The sequence below is a fragment of the Arachis hypogaea genome, chromosome 17 (genome assembly GCF_003086295.3).
Source record: "Arachis hypogaea cultivar Tifrunner chromosome 17, arahy.Tifrunner.gnm2.J5K5, whole genome shotgun sequence".
Taxonomy (NCBI): domain Eukaryota; kingdom Viridiplantae; phylum Streptophyta; class Magnoliopsida; order Fabales; family Fabaceae; genus Arachis; species Arachis hypogaea.
The window spans coordinates 112,836,834-112,855,261 of record NC_092052.1 but is presented as its reverse complement, the minus strand read 5'-3'; the positions used below and the strand labels follow the sequence as shown (position 1 = coordinate 112,855,261).

General features: G+C 37.8%; 2 non-coding genes across 2 annotated transcripts; both read right to left on the bottom strand.

Annotated features, from left to right (window-relative positions):
• Positions 1-4,890: 4,890 nt before the first annotated feature.
• Positions 4,891-4,998, bottom strand: LOC112768702 (small nucleolar RNA R71). The gene has a single exon (XR_003186101.1). It is a non-coding gene; the product is annotated as a small nucleolar RNA R71 (small nucleolar RNA).
• An 11,356-nt stretch (positions 4,999-16,354) lies between these two features.
• Positions 16,355-16,463, bottom strand: LOC112768378 (small nucleolar RNA R71). The gene has a single exon (XR_003185814.1). It is a non-coding gene; the product is annotated as a small nucleolar RNA R71 (small nucleolar RNA).
• Between the last annotated feature and the right edge of the window lie 1,965 nt (positions 16,464-18,428).

The following is an 18,428-nucleotide window of genomic DNA, read 5'->3' as shown; positions in this document are numbered from 1 at the left end:
TTTGTAATTAACATTGCTGAATGTTAACAGAGGTATTTGATCCCATATTTCTAATTAGCTTCCTCATGAAGTGGACCTAGCTAGTCAGGTAGGTTCCTCTTCCACAGTAGTCTAGAGAATCCAATACCTTTCGACCACATGACATATACAATGGTAATAATAATATACGACATATATATAACATATATGCATATTGTTCCGGTAACTTTTAGAATATTAGATTTAATAGTATTTGTATAATTTTTTAGAGTGCTTAAAAATATTTTAAATAATTTTAGAATATTCTAAAAAATTTTGAAATATTCTAAAAGGTTTTGGAAGATTTCGAAAAGTGATAAAGTATTCTAAAAGAATATAAATATATATAGAAATATAAAGAATAATATAAAATAATTTAGAAGTATTTAAAAAAATGTGATAGATTAGATATTTATAATGAAGATTCTAGACACTTGATTAAGACTGTTGATTAGATTTAATTCTAACCGTTTGAGGAGGTAAATAGCTATAAATACGGGTGAGAGTTTGAGTTTATGTGTGTGAGTTAGAGTCTGTATGCGCGAGTCATTTGTAACAAACACTTGAGTAATAAAATATTTTTCTATCAAAGCTTCCTTTCTCTTGTATTCTTAGCTTTCTTGCTAAATATTGAGGGCTAGACTGATTTGGTCTTAACTCAAGAGGTTGAATAAGTCCGAGTGCTGGCATGGTAGCATTGGAGTGTGTCTAAAGTCGTGACAATTCGGTATCAGAACAAGGTTCGAGAGAGAGCACAAATGGTTACTGAGTATGGCTTCTAGTCTAACCATAGAGTATGTTAAGTCTCAAAGGGAAGAGATGCTATTTCTTCTCAATGGGAGGTGAAAAGGTTTGTTCTTCAAGTGAGCCTAGAAGTAAAGACTTCAACTTCTTAGAAGAGAGCTTCTATGTTGGAGAATGTTCTATCTTCTATCTATGAGCGCTTCTGATGAGCGGATAATTTATACGCTTTTTGGTATTGTTTTTAGTAGAATCTAGTTACTTTCAGGGATGTTTTCATTAGTTTTTATGTTAAATTCACATTTCTGGACTTTACTATGAGTTTGTGTGTTTTTCTGTGATTTCAGGTATTTTCTGGCTGAAATTGAGGGACTTGAGCAAAAATCAGATTCAGAGGTTGAAGAAGGACTGCTGATGCTGTTGGATTCTGACCTCCCTACACTCAAAATAGATTTTCTGGAGCTACAAAACTAAAAATGGCGCGCTTCCAATTGCGTTGGAAAGTAGACATCCAGAGCTTTCCAGCAATATATAATAGTCCATACTTTGCCCAAGTTTAGATGACGCAAACTGGCATTCAACGCCAGCTCTCTGCCCAATTCTGGCGTCCAGCGCCAGAAACAAGTTGCAAAGTGGAGTTCAACGCCCAAAATGGCACAAAAACTGGCGTTCAACTCCAAGAATGACCTCTCCACGTGTAGACTTCAAGCTCAGCCCAAGCACACACCAAGTGGGCCCCGGAAGTGGATTTATGCATCAATTACTTACTTCTGTAAACCCTAGTAGCTAGTTTATTATAAATAGGACCTTTTACTATTGTATTAGACATCTTTGGACGCCTGGTTCTTAGATCAGAGGGGCTGGCCATTCGGCCATGCCTGGACCTTTCACTTATGTATTTTCAAACGGTAGAGTTTCTACACTCCATAGATTAAGGTGTGGAGCTCTGCTGTTCCTCAAAGATTAATGCAAAGTACTACTGTTTTCTATTCAATTCATCTTATTTCGCTTCTAAGATATTCATTCGCACTTCAACCTGAATGTGATGAACGTGACAATCATCATCATTCCCTATGAACGCGTGCCTGACAACCACTTCCGTTCTACATTAGATTGAATGAGTATCTCTTAGATCTCTTAATCAGAATCTTCATGGTATAAGTTAGATTGATGGCGGCATTCATGAGAGTCTGGAAAGTCTAAACCTTGTCCGTGGTATTCTGAGTAGGACTCTGGGATTGAATGACTGTGACGAACTCCAAACTCGCGAGTGCTGGGTGTAGTGACAGACGCAAAAGGATAGTAAATTCTATTCCAGTATGATCGAGAACCTCCAAGATGATTAGCCATGCAGTGACAGCGCATCGGACCATTTTCACAGAGAGGAATAGGATGCAACCAACGACAAGGGTGATGCCTCCAAACGATTAGTCGTGCTGTGACAGAGCATTTGGACCATTTTTCCGAGAGGATTGAAAGTAGCCATTGGCACCGGTGACATCCTTACATAAAGCCAGCCATAGAAAGGAGTAAGACTGATTGGATGAAGACAGCAGGAAAGCAGAGGTTCAGAGGAACGATTGCATCTCCATACGCTTATCTGAAATTCTCACCAATGATTTACATAAGTATTTCTATCCTTCTTTTATTACTTATTTTCGAAAACCCCATTACTATTTTATATCTGCCTGACTGAGATTTACAAGGTGACCATAGCGTGCTTCATACCAACAATCTCCGTGGGATTCGACCCTTACTCACGTAAGGTATTACTTGGACGACCCAATGCACTTGCTGGTCAGCTGTATCGAAGTTGTGACAAATTATGAATTTGAGATTAGAGCACCAAGTTTTTGGAGCCATTACCAGAGTTCACAATTTCGTGCACCAAGTTTTTGGCACCGTTGCCGGGGATTGTTTGAGTTTGGACAACTGACGGTTCATCTTGTTGCTCAGATTAGGTAATTTTTTTTGTTTTATTTTCAAAAAAAAAATTTTTTCAAAAATCTTTCAAAAAATTTCTCCTTTGTTTTCGAAAAAAAAAATTTTTAAAAAAATAAAAATGTTTTCAAAAAATATATTTTTCTTCAGAATTTTTTAAATGAATTCTAGTGTTTCATGAAGCATGTTGAAGCCTGACTGGCTGTAGGGCATGTCAGGCGTGTCATGTCTAAGTTACATACTAAAGCTTGGCTGGCTATTAGGCCATGCCTGACCCTTTGATTGGAGCTTTAGTCTAAAGAGCATAAGATTCCTGGAATTCATATTAAAAATTTTGGAATCCTTATTTTTGTTTTTCAAATAATTTTCGAAAAAATACAAAAAAATTAGAAAATAAAAAAAAATCAAAAATATTTTTTGTGTTTCTTGTTTGAGTCTTGAGTCATGTTATAAGTTTGGTGTCAATTGCATATTCATCTTGCATTTTTCGAAAATTCATGCATTCATAGTGTTCTTCATGATCTTCAAGTTGTTCTTGGTAAGTCTTCTTGTTTGATCTTGATATTTTCTTGTTTTGTGTTGTATGGTGTTTTTCATATGCATTCTTGAATTCTTAGTGCCTAAGCATTAAAGATTTTTAAGTTTGGTGTCTTGCATGTTTTCTTTGCATTAAAAATTTTTTTCAAAAATATGTTCTTGATATTCATCATGATCTTCATAGTGTTCTTGGTGTTCATCTTGACATTCATAGCATTCTTGCATGCATTCATTGTTTTGATCTAAAAATTTCATGCATTGCATCATTTTCATGTTCTTCTCTCTCATCATTAAAAATTTAAAAAAAAAAAAAAAAACATCTTCCCCTTTTTCTCTCTTAAAATTTTGAAAATTAGATTTGACTTTTTCAAAAATTTTTAAAATCCAGTTGTTTTTATGAGTCAAATCAAATTTTCAATTTAAAAATCTTATCTTTTTCAAAATCTTTTCTTTTTCATTTTTCTTAGTTATTTTCGAAAATTCTAAAAATATTTTTCAAAAATCTTTTTCTTATTTTTATATACTTTTCGAAAATAACATCAACAATTAATGTTTTGATTCAAAAATTTCAATTTTGTTACTTGCTTGTTAAGAAAGATTCAAACTTTGAGTTCTAGAATCATATCTTGTGATTTCTTGTGAATCAAGTCATTAATTGTGATTTTAAAAATTAAATCTTTTTCAAAACTAATTTCAATCATATCTTTTAAAAAATATCTTCTTATCTTATCTTTTTCAAAAATTTGATTTCAAAATATCTTTTCTAACTTCCTAACTTCTTATCTTTTCAAAATTTGTTTCAACTAACTAACTAACTTTTTGTTTGTTTCTTATCTTTTTCAAAATTACCTAACTAACTCTCTCTCTCTAATTTTCGAAAATATCTTCCCTCTTTTTCAAAAATTCTTTTTAATTAACTAATTATTTTAATTTTCGAAAATTACTAACCTCTTTCAAAAACTATTTTCGAAAATCACTAACTTTTTTTCAAAAATAATTTTCAAAAATCCTTCTCCCTCATCTCCTTCTAATTATTTATTCATCTACTAACAATAAGGAACCTCTTTACTGTGACATAGAGGATTCCTCTTCTTTTCTTGTTCTCTTCTCTTTCTTATGAGCAGGAACAAGGAAAAAGGCATTCTTGTTGAAGCTGATCCAGAACCTGAAAGGACTCTGAAGAGAAAACTAAGAGAAGCTAAATTACAACAATCCAGAGACAACCTTATTGAAAATTTCGAACAGGAAGAGGAGATGGCAGCCGAACCCAACAACAATAATACAAGGAGAATGCTTGGTGACTTTACTGCACCTAATTCCAATTTACATGGAAGAAGCATCTCTATACATGCCATTGGAGCAAACAATTTTGAGCTGAAACCTCAGCTAGTTTCTCTGATGCAGCAGAACTGCAAGTTTTATGGACTTCCATCTGAAGATCCTTTTTAGTTCTTAACTGAATTCTTGCAGATCTGTGATACTGTTAAGACTAATGGAGTAGATCCTGAAGTCTACAGGCTCATGCTTTTCCCTTTTGCTGTAAGAGACAGAGCTAGAATATGGTTGGACTCTCAACCTAAGGATAGCCTGAACTCTTGGGATAAGCTGGTCAAGGATTTCTTAGCCAAGTTCTTTCCTCCTCAAAAGCTGAGTAAGCTTAGAGTGGATGTTCAAACCTTCAGACAGAAAGAAGGTGAATCCCTCTATGAAGCTTGGGAGAGATACAAAGGGCTACCCAAAAAGTGTCCTTCTGACATGCTTTCAGAATGGACCATCCTGGATATATTCTATGATGGTTTATCTGAGCTATCAAAGATGTCATTGGATACTTCTGCAGGTGGATCCATTCACCTAAAGAAAACGCCTGCAGAAGCTCAAGAACTCATTGACATGGTTGCTAATAACCAGTTCATGTACACTTCTGAGAGGAATCCTGTGAGTAATGGGATGCCTCAAAAGAAGGGAGTTCTTGAAATTGATACTCTGAATGCCATATTGGCTCAGAACAAAATATTGACTCAGCAAGTCAATATGATTTCTCAGAGTCTGAATGGAATGCAAGCTGCATCCAACAGTACTCAAGAGGCATCTTTTGAAGAAGAAGCTTATGATCCTGAAAATCCTGCAATAGCAGAGGTAAATTATATAGGTGAACCTTATGGAAACACTTATAACCCATCATGGAGAAATCATCCAAATTTCTCATGGAAGGATCAAAAGCCACAACAAGGCTTTAATAATGGTGGAAGAAACAGGTTTAACAATAGTAAACCTTTTCCATCATCCACTCAGCAACAGACAGAGAACTCTGAACAAAATACCTCTAATTTAGCAAACTTAGTCTCTGATCTATCTAAGGCCACTGTGAGAGTCATGAATGAAACAAGGTCTTCCATTAGAAATTTGGAAGCACAAGTGGGCCAGCTGAGTAAAAGGATCACTGAAATCCCTCCTAGTACTCTCCCAAGCAATACAGAAGAAAATCCAAAAGGAGAGTGCAAGGCCATTGAATTAATCACCATGGCCGAACCTATAATGGAAGGAGAGGACGTGAATCCCAAGGAGGAAGGCCTCCTGGGACGTCCAATGATCAATAAGGAGTTTCCCTTTGAGGAACCAAAGGAATCTGAGGCTCATCTAGAGATCATAGAGATTCCATTAAACCTCCTTATGCCATTCATGAGCTCTGATGAGTATTCCTCTTCTGAAGAGAATGAGGATGTTACTGAAGAGCAAGTTGCCAAGTTCCTTGGTACAATCATGAAGCTGAATGCCAATTTATTTGGCATTGAAACTTGGGAAGATGAACCTCCCTTGTTCACCAATGAACTAAGTGATCTGGATCAACTGACATTGCCTCAGAAGAAACAGGATCTTGGAAAGTTCTTAATACCTTGTACCATAGGCACCATAATCTTTAAGGCTCTGTGTGACCTTGGTTCAGGGATAAACCTCATGCCCCTCTCTGTAATAGAGAAACTGGGAATCTTTGGGGTGCAAGCTGCTAAAATCTCATTAGAGATGGCAGACAATTCAAGAAAACAGGCTTATGGACAAGTAGAGGACGTGTTAGTAAAGGTTGAAGGCCTTTACATCCCTGCTGATTTCATAGTCCTGGATACTGGAAAGGAAGAGGATGAATCCATCATCCTAGGAAGACCTTTCCTAGCCACAGCAAGAGCTGTGATTGATGTGGACAGAGGAGAATTGATCCTTCAATTAAATAAGGACAACCTTGTGTTTACAACTCAAGGATCTCTCTCTGCATCCATGGAGAGGAAGCAGAAAAAGCTTCTCTCAAAGCAGAGTCAACCAAAGCCCTCACAGTCAAACTCTAAGTTTGGTGTTGGGAGGCCACAACCAAACTCTAAGTTTGGTGTCAAACCCCCATATCCAAACTCTAAGTTTGGTGTTAGGAGGTCTCAACAAAGCTCTGCACATCTGTGAGGCTCCATGAGAGCCCACTGTCAAGTTATTGACATTAAAGAAGTGCTTGTTGGGAGGAAACCCAATGTTTATTTATCTAATTTTATTTTTGTTTTTCATGTTTTCTTAGGTTCATGATCATTTGGAGTCACAAAATAAACGAAAAATTTAGAAACATAATCAAAAACAGCGGAAGAAAAATCACACCCTGGAGGAAGCACCTGCCTGGCGTTCAACACCAGAACAGAGCATGGTTCTGGCGCTGAACGCCCAAAATGGGCAGTATCTGGGCGCTGAACGCCCAAAATGGGCATCATCTGGGCGCTGAACGCCAGAATTACACTCTGGAGAGGATTTGGCGCTGAACGCCCAGAACAAGCATGGTTCTGGCGTTCAACGCCAGAAAATGGGCAACAAATGGGCGTTGAACGCCCAAAATGGGCACCAACCTGGCGCTGAACGCCCAGAGTTGTGTGCAAGGGCATTTTACATGCCTAATTGGTGCAGGGATGTAAATCCTTGACACCTCAAGATCTGTGGACACCACAGGATCATCTCAGGATCTGTGAATCTCACAGGATCCCCATCCACCTCACCCTCTCTCTCCATTCATGATCATCCCTTCTGTTTTCCATTCACCACTCACATCCATACACACATCCCTCCATCTCCCCCATATCTTCTTCTTCTTCTTCTTCTTTCTTCTTTTGCTCGAGGGCGAGCAATATTCTAAGTTTGGTGTGGTAAAAGCATAAGCTTTTTATTTTTCCATTACCATTAATGGCACCTAAGACCGGAGAAACCTCTAGAAAAGGGAAAGGAAAGACAAAGGCTTCCACCTCCGAGTCATGGGAGATGGAAAAATTCATCTCAAAGGGTCTATAGCTCAGTGGTAGAACATTTGACTGCAAATCAAGAGATCCCTGAGATACCTCAGGGGATACAGTTTCCTCCACAGAACTATTGGGAGCAAATCAACACCTTCCTAGGAGAATTAAGTTCCAACATGGGACAATTAAGGGTGGAACATTAAGAGCACTCCATCATCCTTCATGAAATTAGAGAAAATCAAAAAGCAATGAGGGAGGAGCAACAAAGACAAAGAAGAGACATAGAAGAGCTCAAGGACATCATTGGTTCCTCAAGAAGGAAACGCCACCATCACTAAGGTGGATTCATTCCTTGTTCTTATTTCTTCTGTTTTTCGTTTTCTATGTTAAGTGCTTATCTATGTTTGTGTCTTCATTACATGATCATTAGTAGTTAGTAACTTTGTCTTAAAGTTATGAATGTCCTATGAATCCATCACCTCTCTTAAATGAAAAATGTTTTAATTCAAAAGAACAAGAAGTACATGAGTTTCGAATTTATCCTTGAACTTAGTCTAATTATATTGATGTGGTGACAATGCTTCTTGTTTTCTGAATGAATGCTTGAACAGTGCATATGTCTTTTGAAGTTGTTGTTTAAGAATGTTAAATATGTTGGCCCTTGAAAGAATGATGACAAGGAGACATGTTATTTGATAATCTAAAAAATCATAAAAATGATTCTTGAAGCAGGAAAAAACAGCAAAGAACAAAGCTTGCAGAAAAAAAAAGGCGAAAAAAAAAATAGAAATAAAAAGCAAGCAGAAAAAGCCAAAGCTCTTAAAACCAAGAGGCAAGAGCAAAAAGCCAATAACCCTTAAAACCAAAAGGCAAGGGTAAATAAAAAGGATCCCAAGGCTTTGAGCATCAGTGGATAAGAGGGCCTAAAGGAATAAAATCCTGGCCTAAGCGGCTAAACCAAGCTGTCCCTAACCATGTGCTTGTGGCGTGAAGGTGTCAAGTGAAAACTTGAGACTGAGTGGTTAAAGTCAAGGTCCAAAGCAAAAAAAGAGTGTGCTTAAGAACCCTGGATACCTCTAATTGGGGACTCTAGCAAAGCTGAGTCACAATCTGAAAAGGTTCACCCAGTTATGTGTCTGTGGCATTTATGTATCCGATGGTAATACTGGAAAACAAAGTGCTTAGGGCCACGGCCAAGACTCATAAAATAGCTGTGTTCAAGAATCATCATACTGAACTAGGAGAATCAATAACACTATCTGAACTCTGAGTTCCTATAGATGCCAATCATTCTGAACCTCAATGGATAAAGTGAGATGCCAAAACTATTCAAGAGGCAAAAAGCTACAAGTCCCGCTCATCTGATTGGAGCTATGTTTCATTGATAGTTTGGAATTTATAGTATATTCTCTTCTTTTTATCCTACTTGATTTTCAGTTGCTTGGGGACAAGCAACAATTTAAGTTTGGTGTTGTGATGAGCGGATAATTTATACGCTTTTTGGCATTGTTTTTAGTATGTTTTTAGTAGAATCTAGTTACTTTCAGGGATGTTTTCATTAGTTTTTATGTTAAATTCACATTTCTGGACTTTACTATGAGTTTGTGTGTTTTTCTGTGATTTCAGGTATTTTCTGGCTGAAATTGAGGGACTTGAGCAAAAATCAGATTCAGAGGTTGAAGAAGGACTGCTGATGCTGTTGGATTCTGACCTTCCTGCACTCAAAATGGATTTTCTTGAGCTACAAAACTCGAAATGGCACGCTTCCAATTGCGTTGGAAAGTAGACATCCAGGGCTTTCTAGAAATATATAATAGTCCATACTTTGCCCAAGTTTAGATGACGCAAATTGGCGTTCAATGCCAGCTCTCTGCCCAATTCTGGCGTCCAGCGCCAGAAACAAGTTGCAAAGTGGAGTTCAACGCCCAAAATGGCACAAAAACTGGCGTTCAACTCCAAGAATGACCTCTCCACGTGTAGACTTCAAGCTCAGCCCAAGCACATACCAAGTGGGCCCCGGAAGTGGATTTATGCATCAATTACTTACTTCTGTAAACCCTAGTAGCTAGTTTATTATAAATAGGACCTTTTACTATTGTATTAGACATCTTTGGATGCCTGGTTCTTAGATCAGAGGGGCTGGCCATTCGGCCATGCCTGGACCTTTCACTTATGTATTTTCAAACGGTAGAGTTTCTATACTCCATAGATTAAGGTGTGGAGCTCTGCTGTTCCTCAAAGATTAATGCAAAGTACTACTGTTTTCTATTCAATTCATCTTATTTCGCTTCTAAGATATTCATTCGCACTTCAACCTGAATGTGATGAACGTGACAATCATCATCATTCCCTATGAACGCGTGCCTGACAACCACTTCCGTTCTACATTAGATTGAATGAGTATCTCTTAGATCTCTTAATCAGAATCTTCGTGGTATAAGCTAGATTGATGGCGGCATTCATGAGAGTCTGGAGAGTCTAAACCTTGTCCGTGGTATTCCGAGTAGGACTCTGGGATTGAATGACTGTGACGAACTCCAAACTCGCGAGTGCTGGGCGTAGTGACAGACGCAAAAGGATAGTAAATTCTATTCCAGTATGATCGAGAACGTCCAAGATGATTAGCCATGCAGTGACAGCGCATCGGACCATTTTCACAGAGAGGAATATGATGCAACCAATGACAAGGGTGATGCCTCCAGACGATTAGCCGTGCTGTGACAGAGCATTTGGACCATTTTCCTGAGAGGATTGAAAGTAGCCATTGGCACCGGTGACATTCTTACATAAAGCCAGCCATAGAAAGGAGTAAGACTGATTGGATGAAGACAGCATGAAAGCAGAGGTTTAGAGGAACGATTGCATCTCCATACGCTTATCTGAAATTCTCACCAATGATTTACATAAGTATTTCTATCCTTCTTTTATTACTTATTTTCGAAAACCCCATTACTATTTTATATCTGCCTGACTGAGATTTACAAGGTGACCATAGCTTGCTTCATACCAACAATCTCCGTGGGATTCGACCCTTACTCACGTAAGGTATTACTTGGACGACCCAGTGCACTTGCTGGTTAGCTGTGTCGAAGTTGTGACAAATTATGAATTTGAGATTAGAGCACCAAGTTTTTGGAGCCATTACCAGAGTTCACAATTTCGTGTACCAGCTTCCAAAAGATAGAACATGACAAGGAGACCCTCGAGACTCACGTGTTGGGAGAACTAGATGCTTTCAAAGAAAGCATGCTCCAAATAGAAGAGAAGCTTGAGAATTCCTTAAAACTATTCGAGGAGGTTCAAGTTTGGTTCGAGGAGGCGAGTTTCCGACCAACCATTATAAGGGAGCAACAAAGATTGATCTCCCAAAAGCGAAGGAGTTGAAGGACATAAGGGATGTTCGAGAGGTGGAGAACTTTCTATGGCGAATAGAGAGGTACTTCGAAGGCCAATGGGTGGTCGAAGAAGCAATAAAGATACACATTACAGCTCTCTACCTTTCTAATAATGCTACTTTGTGGTGGAGGAGAAAATTCATAGATATGGAGAAGGGTACTTGCAATATAGCCACATGAAAAATTTTTTAAAAGAGAGTTGAAGAGACCATTCTTTTCTGAGAATGTGGTCTATGAAGTAGGGAAGAGATTGAGGGAGTTGAAGTATAAGAGTGTGATTAGTAACTACGTACAAGAGTTCATTACTCACACACTTCAAATCCCAACTTAGCATCAGAGGATGCATTGTTTTCTTCATTGATAGACTCCAACCTTGAGCAAAACAAGAATTATAAAGGAGAAATGTTAAGGATGTCGATGAAGCCATTGTAGTGGCTGAATCACTCACCGAGTATCATAAAAAAGACTCTAAATCCAAGTCTTTTTCCAAGCCTAGTTCTACTAAAGGTGGGGGAGACAAGGAGAAGAGTTTCTTAACCAAGAAGGAAGGGAAGTATTCTTGAAAGAAAGAGTATGAGAAAAAGAAGAAAGCTTTCACCAAATGAATGACTGTCCCAAGTTAGGGACTCTGGCATCTATCTCTGAGAAAATAGATGCTCAATCGCAAGTAACTGAATATGTTGGATCTATCTAACATATGAATGTTGTGAAGGGTAAAGAGGCAAGCATTACAAAAAAGAAAGACTTGATGTATATTAAAATATTTATCAATGAAAAACCCGTTATGGCTATGATCGACACTGGTGCTAAACACAACTTCATCACACCTGATGAAGCAAAGAGGCTTAGATTGAAGAACACCGAAAAGAATGGCTAGTTCAAACCCGTGAATATCAAGGGTGAACCTCTTAAGAGAGTAGTGGTGCACGAATCCCCACACTTTTGTATAGCTATACCAGCAAGTGCACTAGATTGTCCAAGTAATACCTGAGCGAGTCAGGGTTGATTCCATGAGAATTGTGGTTTGAAGAAAGCTATGGTTATCTTGCAGGTCTTAGTCAGGCGAATCAGAAGGTTGATTATGTTTAAATGCAATTTGATTGTGAATTTGAATGGAATCAGGAATAGGAATAGGGTTAAGGATTAGAGTTGCTTTGCCTTTCTGAATTAACTCTGGTATCACTGTCTTCTCTATTTGTGAATGATCTCTTCTATGGCAGGCTATATGTGATCAACGCCATGGGTCGTGGTCATTGATCTCCTCTGCTACAGATTGAAGGCCATTAGCCGTGGTCATCCAATCTGACGAAGGGTGAAGCTCTAGCAGTTCATTCTCCTGGTGATCCTACTTAAAACGCCACAGACAAGGTCGAATCTTCTGGATCAGAGGATGATGCTTCTTTAGATTCTAGCTTATACCATGAAGATCCTAATCTCCCCGGATATTGGCTGAATTGGTGTCTCGAGAAGTCCCCAACGAAGTCGTGGATTAACCGTCTGAGAGATGTATAAACATAGTTGTTGGCTCGTGCTTTCCAGTCACGTATTCACACGAAACCAAGTAGACATGGGTGTTTGTCAGGCACGTTCATCTTAGTATGATGAACAGAGCTGATTGTCACTAATCATCCTATTCACCATGTTGAAGATCAAGTATACGTCTTAGAAATAAATCAAACACGGATCGAAGAAGAAACAGTAATACTTTTATTAATTCATAGGACTCAGCAGGGCTCCTCCCCTCAACCTAGGAGGTTTAGAGACTCATACTGAAAGGAAATAAAATGTTAAACATGTATGGTGTGCGTCCTCCAAGAGGATCTATTTAAATAACATAAATCTAATCCCTTAAATACTAAACAAATGACTAGTAAGGGTAAAACATTTTTTTAGTGCTAAAATCCACTTCTGGGGCCCACTTGGTGAGTGCTTGGGCTAAGCTTTGATGAGATCTACGTGCTATGAGGCTCCTAGAGTGTTGAACGCTGGCTAGGGGGTCCTCTCTGGACATTTGGACGCTGGGCTCTGCTCTTTGGGCACTGGACGCCTGGAAGGGGGTAGGAAACTGGTGTTGAATGCCAGTTTTGGGCCTTCTAATCCGAAGTAAAGTATAGACTATTATACATTGATGGAAAGCTCTAGAAGTCAGCTTTCCAGAGCCATTAAGAACATTCCATTTGGACTTTTGTAGCTCCAGAAAAGCTCTTCCGAGTGCAAGGAGGTCAGATCCAGACAGCATCTGCAGTGCTTTCTCTGTCTTTGAATCAGACTTCTACTCCAACTCCTCAATTTCAGCCAGAAATTACCTGAAATTGTACAAAAATACAAAAACTCATAGTAGAATCCAAAAATGTGAATTTAACACTAAAACCTATAAAAACTTAATAAAAACTAAACAAAACATACTAAAAGTTATATGAAAATGATGCCAAAAAGCGTATAAAATATCTGCTTATCAAGTAGCAAAAGGGATTGAGATGACTCTTGATTCTTGGAAGGGTCTTGTGAATTTTTCAGTAGCAACCATGGATAATTTTAAGATAGTCATCGGACTCAATTTGTAAAAGAAGAAAAATATATTACCTATGTCATACTACAATATAGTATGCATTACAGAGAAAGGATCTCCATGCATGGTTTCTATAGTTTTAAAAGTTGGACAACCCCCGATGCTCTTCGCTATGCAACTCAAGAAAGTCTTCAAGAAGGAGAAGATGATATTTGGCTCTATTACAAGAGGAGTCAACATCCAAAAAATAAAATGTCCCCACAAAATCAAGAAAGTGCTTGAAGAAAATAAAGATGTGATGCCTTCTGAGTTGTCAAAGTAACTACCACCTAGGAGAAAAAAGTGAATCATAAGATTGAATTAGAGTTAAGAGCAAAGCTTCTTGCCTCAGCACCATACAAGATGATGATGCGTGAGCATCTTGTCTATCTTTTCCTAGTGAATTTGCATCTAAATTGTTGAATTTAATTAAGAATTAATTATATTTTAGCCACTATGGATGCTATTTTGAGTTTTGTACAATACTGTTTATTTTAGGTAGCATTTGGCGGAATTTGATGGAGTTTCTGCAGAAAAAGAGAAGAAGCCAAGGAGATGACCAGCGAATACCGACGCGGATGCATGGCTCACGTGACCGCGCGGAATGGAGGAAATCACAATGACGCGATCGCGTGCCTGACGCGAACGCGTGAACTGGAATCTGCACAAATGACGCGAACGCGTGGACGACGCGGACGCGTCACATGCGCCACGTGCAGAAAATGCAGAAAAACGCTGGGGGCGATTTCTGGGCTGTTTTAACTCAATTTTCAACCCAGAAAACACAGATTAAAAGCTGCAGAATGGATAGAACAAGTGGTCCCCACCCATCAACTGAAGATCTGTTAATTAATTCAAATTTAAATTCAAATCTTAAATTAGGAAAATATATTATTTTAAGTTTTATTTTAAATATTAGATTTTAAATTTATTAGGATTAGTTATAAAAAGAGATCTGATGCCATCAGATTGAAACACTGTACATTTTTACCTGAATCCTTATTTTCTCTTTTCCATGAGCAACTAAACCTCTACTGTTAAGGTTAGGAGCTGTGTCTATTTCTATGGATTAATTTTATTACTTTTACTATTTTAATTTATGTGTGGATTTATAATTTAAGAATTGTTTTCGCTCTTTATTTTATGAATTTGGGTGGAACAGAAGTATGACTCTCTTTCTATTTGAGTTCTTGTAAAACTTGGAAAAGCTCTTTACCTAAACAACAGCTTGAAAACTATTTCTCCTAAATTTTAATTATCTGAATTTAATAGGATACGTGACATATAATCCTTTTACCTCTTGGATAATTAGAGTTTTTGTGGCATATAAACTAGAAATTGATTATCACCCTCTAATTGGAATTAATTGACTAAGGAATTGGTAGTTAATGAATTTTAGGGGAGACTAGGAAGGTCTAAGGAATTAGGGTCTAGTCACATACAGTTTGCCATAAATTAAATCCTGCATAATTAAATTAGTTAGTAAGAAAAGTTAATCCGGAAAAATAGATAACTCTGAAACCTTAACTATCTTCTCCATATATTATTCCCATCTTAATTACTTGCCTTTCTTCAATATTTTTGATATTGTTTAATGTCTTTTATATTGCATCTCAACACCAATTTTCTGTCTGTTTAACTAATCCTATCAAACGCTATTGTTGCTTAATCCATCAATCCTCGTGGGATCGACCCTTACTCACGTAAGGTATTACTTGGTACGACCCGGTGCACTTGCCGGTTAGTAAGTTTGTGGTTATAAATCACCGCATCAAATTTTTTGCGCCATTGCCAGGAATTGACTGTGATTAACAACTATTCGTTGTTTGATTGTTTATATTAGATATTTTTTCTTTATATTTTATTATTATTATTATTTTTTCTGTTGCATTTTTTTTACGTTATTTTTTCTTTTTTCGTTTTTTTTACGTTAAGTCTTTTTTATTTTTTTCTTTTCATTTTCGTTTACGTTATTTTTTTTTCTCTTTTTTCCTTTTCGTTTACAATTCCCCCCCCCCTTCCAGTTTCGTTATTTCTTTTTTTTTTATTTTATTTTCTTTTTATTTCCATCTTCCTTTATTTTCGTTTTTCGTTTCTTTCCATTTTTTTATATTCTATTCGTTTTATTTTATCTCTAATAAATAAATAATAATTTTAGATTTAATATTTTTCTTTAATTCTTGAAATTAAGTTTGGTGTTACCCAATTAATTTTATTTTGATTTTTCTGTTTATTTTTTCTTTTAAATTTTCGAATTTTTTTATTATTATTTATTTATTTAGTATTTTTATTTTATTATTTTACACAAGTTACCTCACAGGGACTTCTCTGCACTCTGACGTAGAGAGTTCCAATTTTTTTTTCTTGTTTTCTGTTTGTGTATGCGCAGGAATAGAGACAAAGAATATCTCTTAGACTTTGATCCTGAACCTGAAAGAACTTTCAGGCGACGTTTACAACAAGTAAGACTTTGCAAGGCTGCAGAATCCACTATGGCAAATAATAATGCTAATGCCAATGTGGTAAATCCGAACGGGGATGATCAACAAAAGAGATTGCTTGGCTCTTATTCTGCCCCTACTGCGGATCTCTATGGAAAAAGCATTGTGGTGCCTCCTATAACTGCAAACAACTTTGAGTTGAAACCACAATTGGTCACCCTGGTGCAACAAAACTGCCAGTATCATGGACTTCCTCATGAAGATCCAAATCAATTTATTTCTGATTTTCTGCAGATATGTGATACTGTGAAGACAAATGGAGTAAACCCAGAGGTGTACAAACTCATGCTTTTCCCATTTGCTATGAGGGATAAAGCAAAGCTATGGCTAGATTCCCAACCAAAGGAGAGTCTGAATACGTGGAAAAAGGTAGTTACAGAGTTTCTCACTAAATTCTTCCCACCAAAGAAGCTGACTAAGCTCAGGTTGGAGGTTCAGACCTTCAAGCAGAAGGAGGGTGAAACTCTTTATGAAGCTTGGGAGAGATACAAGCTACTGACTAGGCAATGCCCTCCAGACATGTTCTCCAAGTGGACCCAACTGGATATCTTTTATGAAAGCTTAGGAGAGATGTCAAAGATGAGCCTAGACACTTCTGCAGCCGGTTCATTGCACAAAAAGAAGACACCAGAGGAGACTATTGAGCTGATTGAATTGGTTGCAAGCAACCAATATCTGTACTCATCTAACAGGAATCCTGTGAACTCTGAGACCTCTCAGAAGAGAGGCGTGTTAGAAGTAGAAGCTGTTAATGCTCTTCTTGCTCAGAACAAGCTTATGTCTCAGCAGATAAATCTACTTACTCAACAGATGGGTGGCATGCAAGTCTCAGCAATCAACACTCAAAATCCACCCCCAAGAGACCTCCTATGACATGACAGGTAACTTTATGCAAAATGATAATTATGATTATGCTCAACCTTCTTCTGAATAGGTGAATTACATGGGGAGTGGTCCTAGAAATCCCAACAATGATCCATATTCTAAGACATACAATCAGAGATGGAGGAATCACCCAAATTTTGGGTGGAGAGATCAACCTTAGAGACCTCAGAACTTCAACAATAGTTTTCAGGGTAGTTTTTAACAGAACAACTATAATAACCGCCAATTTCAGTCTCAGCAACAACAACCACCTCAGCAGACAAATTCTAAATCCCAAGAAGATTCTAAATGGGAGATGATGATGAGTTTCATGCAAGAAACCAAAGCCTCTATTAGAAACTTGGAGGTGCAAATGGGTCAAATGAGCAAGCAATTACCTGAAAGGTCTCCAAATACATTCCCTGGTGATACAGTGGTGAACCCAAGAGAAGATTGCAAGGCCATTCAATTGAGAAGTGGTAAGGTAGCTGGTTCTGAGACTAAGGTCAATGAAGATCTAGTTGAAAAAGAAGCTCCAGAGGAGAAGAAGGAAGAAGCAGAGCACGCCTCTCCTAAACATGCAGACAACCCATTTCCTGACTCTCTTGACACTTATCCCACCTTGCCAAAGGCCCCTGAATACAAGCCAAAAATGCTATATCCTCAGAGGCTTCAGAAGGCGTCCAAAGAAAAGTAATTCTCTAAATTTTTAGATGTCTTCAAGAAGCTGCAGATCAACATCCCTTTTGCAAAGGCTCTGGAGCAAATGCCTCTCTATGCTAAATTTATAAAAGAGCTGTTGACACACAAGAGGAATTGGAAGGAGCAAGAAACCGTGGTGTTAACCAAGGAATGCAATGCTATTATTCAACACACCCTTCCTGAGAAGATGCCAGACCCAGGGAGCTTTGTCATTCCTTGAACCATTGGAGAAGTCGGCATTCAGAGAGCTTTATGTGATCTTGGAGCTAGCATTAACCTCATGCCACTTTCAGTGATGAAAAAGCTTCAAATTGAGGAGGTAAAACCCACTCGTATTTCTCTTCAACTTGCTGATCTTTCTATCAAATTACCTGTGGGTGTTGTTGAAGATTTACTTGTGAAAGTAGGACCATTTATGTTTCCTGTTGATTTTGTTATATTAGACATGGAAGAGGAGGTAAAACCCTCTATTATACTTGGTAGACCCTTTTTAGCTACAGGTAGAGCTCTGATTGATGTACAAAAGAGTGAATTAACCCTGAGGGTCAATGAAGAACAGGTGGTCCTAAATGTCTTTGAAGCCCTCAAACACCCCAATGATTCTGAGGGAGTGTATGAAAATAGATGTTATTGAACCACTTGTTCAAGAAGTACTGGAAACTGAGGTACTTGATGATGTTCTAGATCCTATTTCTGAGTGTGAATTAGTTGAAGTTGATGATTCACCACCCCAAAAGGAGCTGATGAACACGCCAATTAAGGAGGAGGAAGCCCCCAAGCTTGAGATCAAACCCTTACCACCTTCTCTGAAATATGTGTTTTTGGGTGAAAATGATTCATATCCAGTGATTATTAGTTCTTCTCTGAAGCCTGAAGAAGAGGAGGCGCTTATTTCAGTGCTCAGGAGCCATAAAACAGCTCTTGG